At 44.3% G+C, this 10,114-nt stretch overlaps 1 non-coding gene across 1 annotated transcript; it reads left to right on the forward strand.

The window, feature by feature from the left end:
- The first annotated feature begins 7,334 nt into the window (after positions 1-7,334).
- LOC123456197 lies at positions 7,335-7,541 on the forward strand. The gene has a single exon (XR_006634399.1). It is a non-coding gene; the product is annotated as a small nucleolar RNA U3 (small nucleolar RNA).
- The last annotated feature ends 2,573 nt before the right edge of the window (positions 7,542-10,114 follow it).

The raw sequence follows: 10,114 nt of genomic DNA on the forward strand, positions 1-10,114 counted from the left end.
CAGCAGGGGCTGCCTGCTCTGAGGGAATTGCAGGCTGGCACAGTTCCCAGGCTTCCTGTATGTGATGGCATCCAATGTTGTCAACGACCCTGTGAGGCAGGGACTCTTAACCATGTGGTGTGAAAGGAAGTTGAGGCCAAGAGTCACACAGCAGCTAAGTGGTGGGCCAGTGTCTGACCTGGATGAAAGCCTAGCATGAGTCAGCCTTGGGCTGGGACCTCTTCTCCTCCCCAGCTTCCTTTCCTCATACTGTTTACAGCTCCCTCTTCCCTCCTCTACTTGTTCTGTCTCACTCCTCATCCCCTTCCCCCACCTTCACTTCAGGCTAAAACCTCCTCGGGAGTGATCTTCTGATCTATCTGCTCTGAGTCACTTAGGCTGAGCACCATCTTTGATGTTAGAGCGCTGTCTTTTCTCCCACATATGACTCTGGTCACTAGGCCAGCAGTTATAGTGGCACCATCAATGTGGTCTGAAAATCAGTTGGGACTTGGTCATTGTTTGCTGCATGTGAACTTTTCCTGAGATGAGCCAGGAAGGAAGTATCTTGGCTATGCAGAGCCCATGTTGACTTTCTCCTTCTTCTCTTCTGCCTCTTCTACCTGATCCTCCACAAAGTGACAATCACTCTTAGCTCAAGAATCATACAAATCCCAAGCTGGAGAGATGGCTTAGTGGTTAAGGCCTTTGCCTTCAAAGCCAGAGGATCCCAGTTCAATTATCCAGGACTCACACAGATCCATGCATCTGGAGTTCACTTGTAGTGGCTGGATAACCTGGTGCACCCATTCTCTCCTCTCTCTCTCTGCCTCTTTCTCTCTCTCAAATAAATGAACAAGTAAAATATATATTTTTTAAAAAGAATCGTACAAATCCCCATTTCTGTCTGCACTGTCCTTGGGTAAACAATAATAAAATATTGTTTTCTAATTTAACCAAACTACTTCAGTGTTGAGGGCCATACAGTCACCTCAAAAACTGAGGGGGGCAGAGGCAGTCAGACATCTTGCAGTTGTCATAATCACTAGGAGAGGGGTCTCACAGGACTTAGTGCTCACAAGGATGTGGGCTTTCTGTGAGATAGACATTAAGGATCCACTTCCTTCTCAGATCAAATTGTCCAAGCAGCAAGGATAAGGAGAAAGGAAGTATGGCTGTATGAACTAAGGATCCTCTTGGATTCCTTATGGGACCCTGGAGCAGAGCCACATGGACCTCTTCCTGACTCCTGTCTACAGTGTGGCTGACGTGAGACAGACGTGGCACCTCAAGAGCAGGGCTGGCTCTGAAGATCCAGGGAGGAAAACATGGATCATCTGAGGGTTTTGAACTGAGATAGAAATTCCTAAAAGCAAATCAATAATGGTCCTTGGCAGGCCAGAGCCATATGAAGGGCCTGTCCCGGTGAGTGCATACTTGACCTTGGATCAGGAACACACCCAAGCAAGAATGGTGTGATGGAAAGGCAAGTGTAGTGTGTCTCGGTTCACTTGAGCTGCTATAGCATAATACTTTAGACTGGGTAATAGTAAATTACAGGGAATTGTTGCTTACAACTCAGACTGGAAGTTGAAGGTCAAGGGACCTATAGAGTGGATCTCTTCTGAGGGTCCATCCCGCATCAATGGTGTCTGGTTTCTGTGCCCTCACATGGCAGGGGGGACACGACAGCTTTCCTCCCACACTTGACACTAATGTCATCTAGGAGGGTGGAGCCCTCATGATTTCACCACTTGGTCAAAGATCTCAGTGTGGGGAGGCGGTCAGCATTCAGATGACAGCAGTGTTCCAGCGAGTAACTGAGAGGGGCTCTGCAGGTAGCTCACTCTGTGCCCCTTCTCAGTTCAGTCCTGTCACGTATACCATTTATTCTCAAGGAGTCACATAAATAACCTGGTATTTTTACATACTCCCATCATAAAAACTAACTGGATAAGGTGGATAGATGATAAATAGATGATAGATGATAGGTCTCACTATGTAACACGAGCTGGTTTGGTTTCTATGATTTTGTGTATGCTCTATAGCTTTTCTTGCTGTTGATTTGTAGTTTAATCCCATTGTGATTAGATAGAGTGTAAGGAATTATTTCAATTTTTCTGTATTTTTTAAGATTTGATTTGTGTCCCAATATATGGTCAGTTTTAGAGAATGCTCCATGTGCTGCTGAAAAGAATGTGTATGCTGTACCATTTGAATGGAATGTTCTGTAGATATCTGTTAGGTCCATTTGTTGTATGGGCTCATTTAAGACAGATGAATCTATATTTATTTTTTTGCCAGAATGACCTGTCAATTGATAAGAATGGGGTATTGAAGTCATCCAATACAATTGTGTTTGGTGTTATCTGTGACCTTAAGTCTAATACTGTTTGATGAAATTTGACGTCTCCATGTTAGTTGCATATATGTTTAATATTGTAGTGTCCTCCCGTTGGAGCATTCCTTTAATCAATATAAAGTGACCTTCTTTGTCTTTCCTAACTTAATCTGGTTTGAAGTCTATGCTGTCAGATATTAGGATAGCAACACCTGCTTGTTCAAGCCTATTTGCTTGAAATTTTCCATCCTTTCACTATCTTTATCTTTTATGAAAAGGTGAGTTTCTGTTTTATGTTTATTTTTTTAATTTTTTGGATTTTTTTTTTTTCAAAGTAGGGTCTTGCTCTAGCCTAGGCTGACCTGGAAGTTATTATATAGTCTCAGGGTAGCCTTGAACTCATGGTGATCTTCCTACCTCTGCCTCCCAAGTGCTGGGATTAAAGGCATGCACTACCACGCTCTGCTTGGGTCCTGTTTTTTAACCCAGTCTGCAAGCCTGTGTCTTTTGGTTGGGGCATTGAAGCCTTTGATATTAAGCGTTATTATTAAAAGATGTGCATTTATTCTTGCCATTCTTTTGTTTTCATTCTTTGTTTTGGCGTTCTTCCTGTTTTTCCTTTATGCTCTTATATTAACTATTATTTGAGTATAGTTTATTTTTTTCCTGCATCCTGTGGGTATGCTTTTCTTTCACTTCAGCATGAAGGATTCCCTTCAAGTATTTTCTGCAGGGCTGGTTTGGTTGTCATGTATTCCTTTAGCCTGTTTTTGTTGTGGAATGTTCTTATTTCTCCATCAATTTGGGGTGGATGAGTTCTGTGGTGGTTCCTGGCACTTGCAGGTGGGGGATGGGAGGCTAAGCAAGATGTCTGGAGTTGTACAGAGCTATGCAGCTGGTCCCATTTGTGTTCTCCTTCAGCAGCTCTCAGCTGGTCCCTGCTGTCTTCCCTTTCAGGTTTCTTGACATTGTGGGGAGGCTGGTGAGTGGAATAACACCCCCTGGGCTTCTGCTCCTGCCACTGGGTGTCCGGGTTGGGGCCGCCAGCACCTCCGCAGGATTCTGGCTGGTTTTCTGTTTGCTGGAAGATCCAAGTCTCTCCTGCTTCTCTACTGTGGTTAATAGTTCTTTATACACCTTCACTTTTTGGTAGAAGAGTGTATTTTGCTATTTTTCTGCTTATTTCCCTCCGTAGGCTTTGATGTGGCTACTATGCCGCCACCTTACCTGGAAGTGCCCTCAGGCTGGTTTGGAACTCACCATGATGGCCCAGGCAGGCTACAAACTTAACAATGATACCCCTGCCTCAGCCTCCCAAGTACTGACACAGCGATCACGCACCACCACAGTCAGCTAAAACACAATCAAACATTAATTGAAACCCTTGCCCAAGTGTTTTCAGGAACTTTCCGTGTAGAAAAACAAAAGAATATGCCTGTAACTAACGCAGGGTTTGAGCACTCTTCTGTATGGCTTCGACTGCAGTTCCCTGAGCCAGAAAGGCTTTGGAATTAAGCAGGGAGACTGTGTCTGAAACAGTATCAACTCCTAACTGGCAGGTCAGTTCCTTACTCTCAGGGTTTATTTCCCCTTTGTAGTCCCAGAGTGATCACCTCCTTTCCTTTTCTGGGGATGATTTTGGTCATCTGAGAGAACAAAGCATGTTAGAGACCACTCTGGACTAAATCACACCATAAGACACAAAACAACTCAGAATATCTGTTTTTACATAAATCTGAATCTGGTTTGTCATAAACATTCCATCTGGTTTAGGATTATTCCTTTTTAGAACATGCTAGTTATTTTGCATGAGAAAACAGGTTATATTGATCTTTCGTTTGGGGCCTGACGCTAACTTAGTAGGGTGAATTTGGTTTCTCAGCATCATTTGGAAGTTGGATGCTTGGAATTCACAAAGCACTGAGGTGACGTACTTAGCAGTCCACAGCCACACTATCATCTCCATCATCACCCCAGGTTGTTGAAGGCCTTTTTCTGGGGAGATGTAAACACACATTCATCCCAGATAATGCACCAAAGGCAGAGTCTACCCAAGCCTAGCCTGGTGAACCGGTGCGCTGATTGGGATTATTTACAGGAGCACAGGAGAGGGGTTATTGGTATGAGCAGGACTGAAGAGTTGCTTATCCTGAAAATCCCACCCCAACATGGCAAGGGCACATGAAAGCTGCATCTCTGAAGCTCCTGACTTGTAGGCAACTCCAAGGTAGAGTCAGTCCCCTCAACCCTAGCAGTTATTTACTGCTTTTATGTGACCCAGGAAGAAAAACACCAGCCCAGAGAGAAGGCTTGTGAATCTGTAACTTTTCTGTGAGTCTAGCAGCCCTCCCCTCTTTCCCTCAAGGAAGAGGTGTTTCTATCCTGAAGAAACAATTACGCAACCTTGGTGCTGCTAGGATTGCTGCCATTGTCATGGGGTGGCAACCTGTGAGGTTATTAATCTTATTTTATTTTATTTATTTGAGAGAGAGGGAGAAAAAGGCAGTTAGAGGGAATGGGCGTGCCAGGACCTTTATCCACTGCAAACAAACTCCAGTCACATGTACAAACTTGTGCATCTGGCTTACCGGGATCCTGGGAAATTGAACCTGGGTCCTTTGACTTCGCAGGCACATGCCTTAACTGCTAAGCCATCCCTTCAGCTCTGAGGTAGGTATTATTACTTCTGTTTTCCAGGTGGAGAAACTGAGTCTAGAGCCCAACAAAATTCAAGGAGAAGCCATTTTTCCTTAAAATAAAAAGCAAACTTTCTAGTTAATTGTATGTAGTCATTCTATTTTTTGTTCATTTTTATTTATTTATTTGAGAGAGAGAGAGAGAGAGAGAGAGAGAGAGAGAGAATGGGCTTGCCAGGGCCTCCAGCCACTGCAAATGAACTCCAGACACGTGCGCCCCCTTGTTCATCTGGCTAACGTGGGTCCTGGGGAATCGAGCCAGTGTCCTTAGGCTTCACAGGCAAGCACTTAACTGCTAAGCCATCTCTCCAACCCATATGTAGTCATTTTAATCTTTGATAGGAGACTTTTTAAAAAGTGATTTAAATCACTTATTTATTTGGTTTTGAGACCAGGTTTTAGGTAGGCTAAGGTGACCTAAAGCTCATGGTGCTCCTGCCTTCACATCCCGAGTGCTGAGATGAAAGATGTGTGCCACTATGCCTGACTTAGCAGATTTAAATTTAAAAAAAAAAAAAAAAGATTTTGTTTGAGCAGCGGCATTGTCTGGGAACACCGCCCCAGAGACGATTGCCAATGTGTTCCTTTTCTCCATTTACTGTTGCAACAAAGAAAGGATGTTTTCACCTTAAAAAAAAAAAAAAAGATTTCCTTCATGTAATGAGGAGGTGGCTCAGTGGTTAATGGTGTTTGCGTACAAAGCCTACCATCATGGGTTTGATTCCCTAGTGTCTACATAAAGCCAGATGCACAATGTGATGCATGTGTCTGGAGTTCATTGGCTGTGGCAAGAGGCCCTGGCATGCCCATTCTCTCTCTTCCCTCCTTTTTCTCATAAACAACAACAAAAAACTTGTAAAGCATTTCCTTCTTATTAAATCATGGTCCTTTGGGGAAAAAATCAAAACAATTGCAAAAAAAAAAAAAAAAACAACTTTCAAAGGTGTTGTTTTTAAAACCTGTTCTTTGAAAGTGCCAAAAGCAGATTCTACACATCAGTTTTTGAAGAAAAGTGAGGAAAGAGGTAGAGTCTGCCTGAAAATTTTAAGAAGGACAAAAGGACTTGGTCATGACAGTTGGCTTGTTGAGTCTCATGGCCCAGAACTGGTCCAGGCTGGGTGGCCTCACCTGTCTTGAAGGGTCAGTTACTTTTACCTCCCACTTCCGCATGAGCCCCCAGAGCCCTCTAGCAAGCAGAGGTACATCCATCCTCTCCCACTGTCTGCCACTGCCCTTTCCTTGGCCTCAATGATGCCACTTCTCTGGCTCCTGTAGGCCACTAGGATTTGAAGTTCGTGTGTTGAAAGTCAGTCCCCAGTACAGAAATAGAAAGAAGTGGTGGAATCTTGAGAGCTGGGCCTAATGGAAGGCTATTAGTGTGTTACTGGTATCCCTCTTGGAAGTGATTAATGCAATTCCCTGGGCAACCTGGTTAGCTTTGTAGTGCTCATAGAAGCAAGAACAAGACTGGTCATGGAATCTCTGTGGCTTTCTGTTTTACCATGTGACTCCTCCTCTCAGGGATGCTCCCACTACCATTTCAAAGGGTCCTCAACAGAGGCCACCTGATCTTGGATGTTCACCTCCACAACTGCTTCTTTCTTAAATAAACTTCTTTTTAAAAGAACCCATTTTCAAGTAGTTACAGTAACAGAAAAATGCGCTAATACAAAGGCCAAAATTCTAAAGGTAATTTGATTTTCTCTCTTCACGTGGCTGTCTCCATGTCCTACAACCACTGTGTTAGAGCTATCCTGCACCACAGACTTCTCCATATTTTTCAGCTTTTAGGTGTAATGATTATAAAACAAACGTGGGAAGAATCTCAAAGCACTTGGAAATTAAACAAAACACTTTTTTTTTTCTTGGATTTTTTGAGGTAGGGTCTTGTTGGAGCCCAGGCTGACCTGGAATTCACTATGCAGTCTCAGGATGGCTTCAAACTCACAGTGATCCTCCTACCTCAGTCTCTCTGGGATTAGAGGTATGTGCCTCCATGCCCAGCAAAACACTTTTCAATTCCTTGTGAGAGAATAAGGTAGAAGGAAATGAAAAGATAGCTTGAACTGAATGTAAATAAGAATATAACATCAATTTCTATCGGGCATTCCAAAAGCAGTGCTTCTTGGGAAATTCATAAAAACAAATGCTTATCATAAAAGAAAAGTGTCAAGCTAAGCTCCCATCTTCTAAAGCTAGAGCAAGAAAAGAAAGGTCAACCGAGAGCAAGTAGCAGGAAAAAATAAAGCAGGAATCAGAGAAATGAAAAATAGGAAAGCAGTGGGGAAAATCAATGTGGCCAAAAAATGGTTGTCTGGAAGACTATTCCTCTTGGGGATCATTTCTACAGTTTGTCAGTAGATGAATTTTTCTGAACATGAAGAGTGCTGGGGACCAGGAAGAGACACAGGGTCCTCTGCCGAATGTGAAGCTGGACCTCACCCTGGAGTGGCGTTGGTGCAACCGCCACTGGGGATCATTCTTCTCTTCTGTGGGAGAGCAAGAAGGGCAGAATGGAGACTGGGTTGTTGCCATTAAATATAAATAGATGGGGCGGTTGGGAAGATGAGTCAGCAGTTAAAAGGTTCTTGCTTGCTTGCAAAGCCTGCCAGCCCAGATTCAATTCTCAAGCCACCCATGTAAACTAGATTCAAACAGTGGTGCAAGTGTCTGGTGTTCTTCTGCAGCTGCAACAGACCCTGGAATATCATACACGCATTCATTCACACACAAACAGATATATGCAAACAAACAATACCTTTTAAACTTTTTATTGATAATTTCCATAAATATAGACCATACAGAGATGTCTCACTTAGTGCCGAGCACTCCATTGTCCCTTCTTCTCAGCACTATGGTGAGTTTTGAGTCACCCCAGTGGACATTACCACCCAAAAGAGAAGCTTCTCTAACCAAAAATGAGAGTAGCATTAATATATGGGCAAAACATACATATATAGAGAGGGCAGTTTGGTGGGCATAATACATCCAGTTAGCCAAACAGTAGTAGTTTCCTCCTAGGGCTTATGACCTCCCCAGAGGCTTCTGATTAGGTTTTCAGACAAAGCAGGAATTCCTCCAATGGAGTAAGCCTCAAGTCCAATCAGAGAGCAGTTGGTTTCCCCCATAACAGACATGCCACCATTGCATGAGTTGGTACATTTGGCTTGACTGTCCAGCCTTAAAGCTTGCAAGATCCACTACTGATTAACACCATTGATGACTTTTCTGCTACAACAGGAAAATCAATATATTTTCTAAAGATGGCCATCCCGAGCAGGGCCTATACCCAGCTCCCGGCAGACACACGAGGGACTAGTGCACTCGTGAGAGGATGCGGGCCCTGGGGAAGTTGCACTGATCCGCGGGACTCGATTCTTCCCTCGTGGGCACTGCGTGGGAGAACATGATGGCAAAAGGATGGTACAAGTAGGTCAATGGAAGACCTTGAACCCAAGAGCTTTTGCAGTCTACCATGTTCCTGCCTGTTTAGGCTCTTGTCACTGAGCAACAACAAACAGAATCCATCTTTCTTGTTTGCCACTGAGTTCCCAGTGCCTGGAAGAGAGTCTGGACATCATCGCTGGTGCTCACTACATGCTTATGGCTGAGCACATAAATAAGAAATGGGTCCTTCATTGGGTGCCTCCAAGAAGAAGTGATTTCCTTTGTCTGTTTGTTTGTTTTTGAGGTGGCAACAGTTCAGTTCAGTTAGTACCGGGAAAACCATTTGAGCCTTTGTTAAAGGAGAAGCCCGAAAGAGCTGTGGACTACTGGCTGGACCTGATGTTCTCACTTCCTCTGCATCACGGTGGGGGAGAAAGGCAAGATAGGACTGGCGGCTGGGTGTGCTGCTGCGGGTGATGGTACAGGGAGCCTAGGTCAGAGAAGACAGGGGCTTCTGCTGGGCACAGGTAGGGAGGCCATGAATAAGAAGGCACTTCACAGACTATTTGGGTGTTAGGATCATGGAGGCTGAAGGATTGGGAGATCTCAAAGAAGCCACTGAACTCAGGCCAGGTGCCTGGGAAGAGGAAGTTACAGAGGCCTGGCTGCAAAAGGGAGGCAGAGGGAGGGTCCGTGTATTTGCTCTGTCATAGTTTGGGTGTCCCGTGAGATGTGTGGTGAAAATGTGGGCCAGTTGCCAGAATATCAAATATAGGGTGGTCCAGCTAGCCCTCCTGGGTCCCTGAGCCATGTAAGTGGTCCTGGGAGCCCAGTGGGAGCCATTTAAGGAGGCTTGAGGTACTCCCTGTCTCTGGCAGAAGAGGATCTGAGGTCGGGTGGCTCACTGACGTTCATGCAGCCAGTGTGTCCTCCCTGATCTGTACAGGTCACTGAACTTATTGCAATTTTACTGTTTTCACTACATTGCTGTTTTAACAGAAATGCTCCTGAGTGCCTCTCTCCATGTGCAAGGTTGTCTTAGGAATTGTATTAAGCAAATCCAGATCCTTTTCTGGGGTATGTGGATTTTGTCACTGTCTTGGGGGTATTTTGTGTGCTTGGTTCTCCTGGGTATAGACCTCCATGAGAGCCCCAGCTATACAAGATTAACTTTTCTAGTCTTTGGATCATATGCTCCTGTTCAAGAAATGGGAGAGGATGGGAAAAAAAAAAAAAAAAAAAACCCAAGCCTTGCCAGGCGTGGTGGCGCACCTTTAATCCCAGCACTTGGGAGGCAGAGGTAGGAGGATTGCCATGAGTTCAAGGCCATACTGAGACTACAGAGTGATTTCCAGGTCAGCCTGAGCTAGAGTGAGACCCTACCTCGAAAAAGAAAAAAAAAAAAAAAAAAAAAAGAAAGAAAGAAAAGAAAAAGAAAAAATCCAAGCCTTTTGACCAATTCCCTTCTTCCTGGCCTGAGGGACATAGTTCCAAATGCAAGCTATGGGACTTTTAAGAAAAGCAAACAAAACCCCAACCACACAGGGAAGGTCATGCGGCCTTCGGAGAAAGTGAATGAATGATTAACTTTTGTGAAAGTGAGTTTTGAGGATTTTTATAGAGTTCAAAGGTACCAACAGAAAAATTTAGCCCAGAGCAAATCCTAAGAGGTCTTTTCCCTTCCATCTGTTACCTCACCTCATGAGCTCAA

The sequence above is a fragment of the Jaculus jaculus genome, chromosome 19, assembly GCF_020740685.1.
Source record: "Jaculus jaculus isolate mJacJac1 chromosome 19, mJacJac1.mat.Y.cur, whole genome shotgun sequence".
In the NCBI taxonomy this organism is placed as follows: domain Eukaryota; kingdom Metazoa; phylum Chordata; class Mammalia; order Rodentia; family Dipodidae; genus Jaculus; species Jaculus jaculus.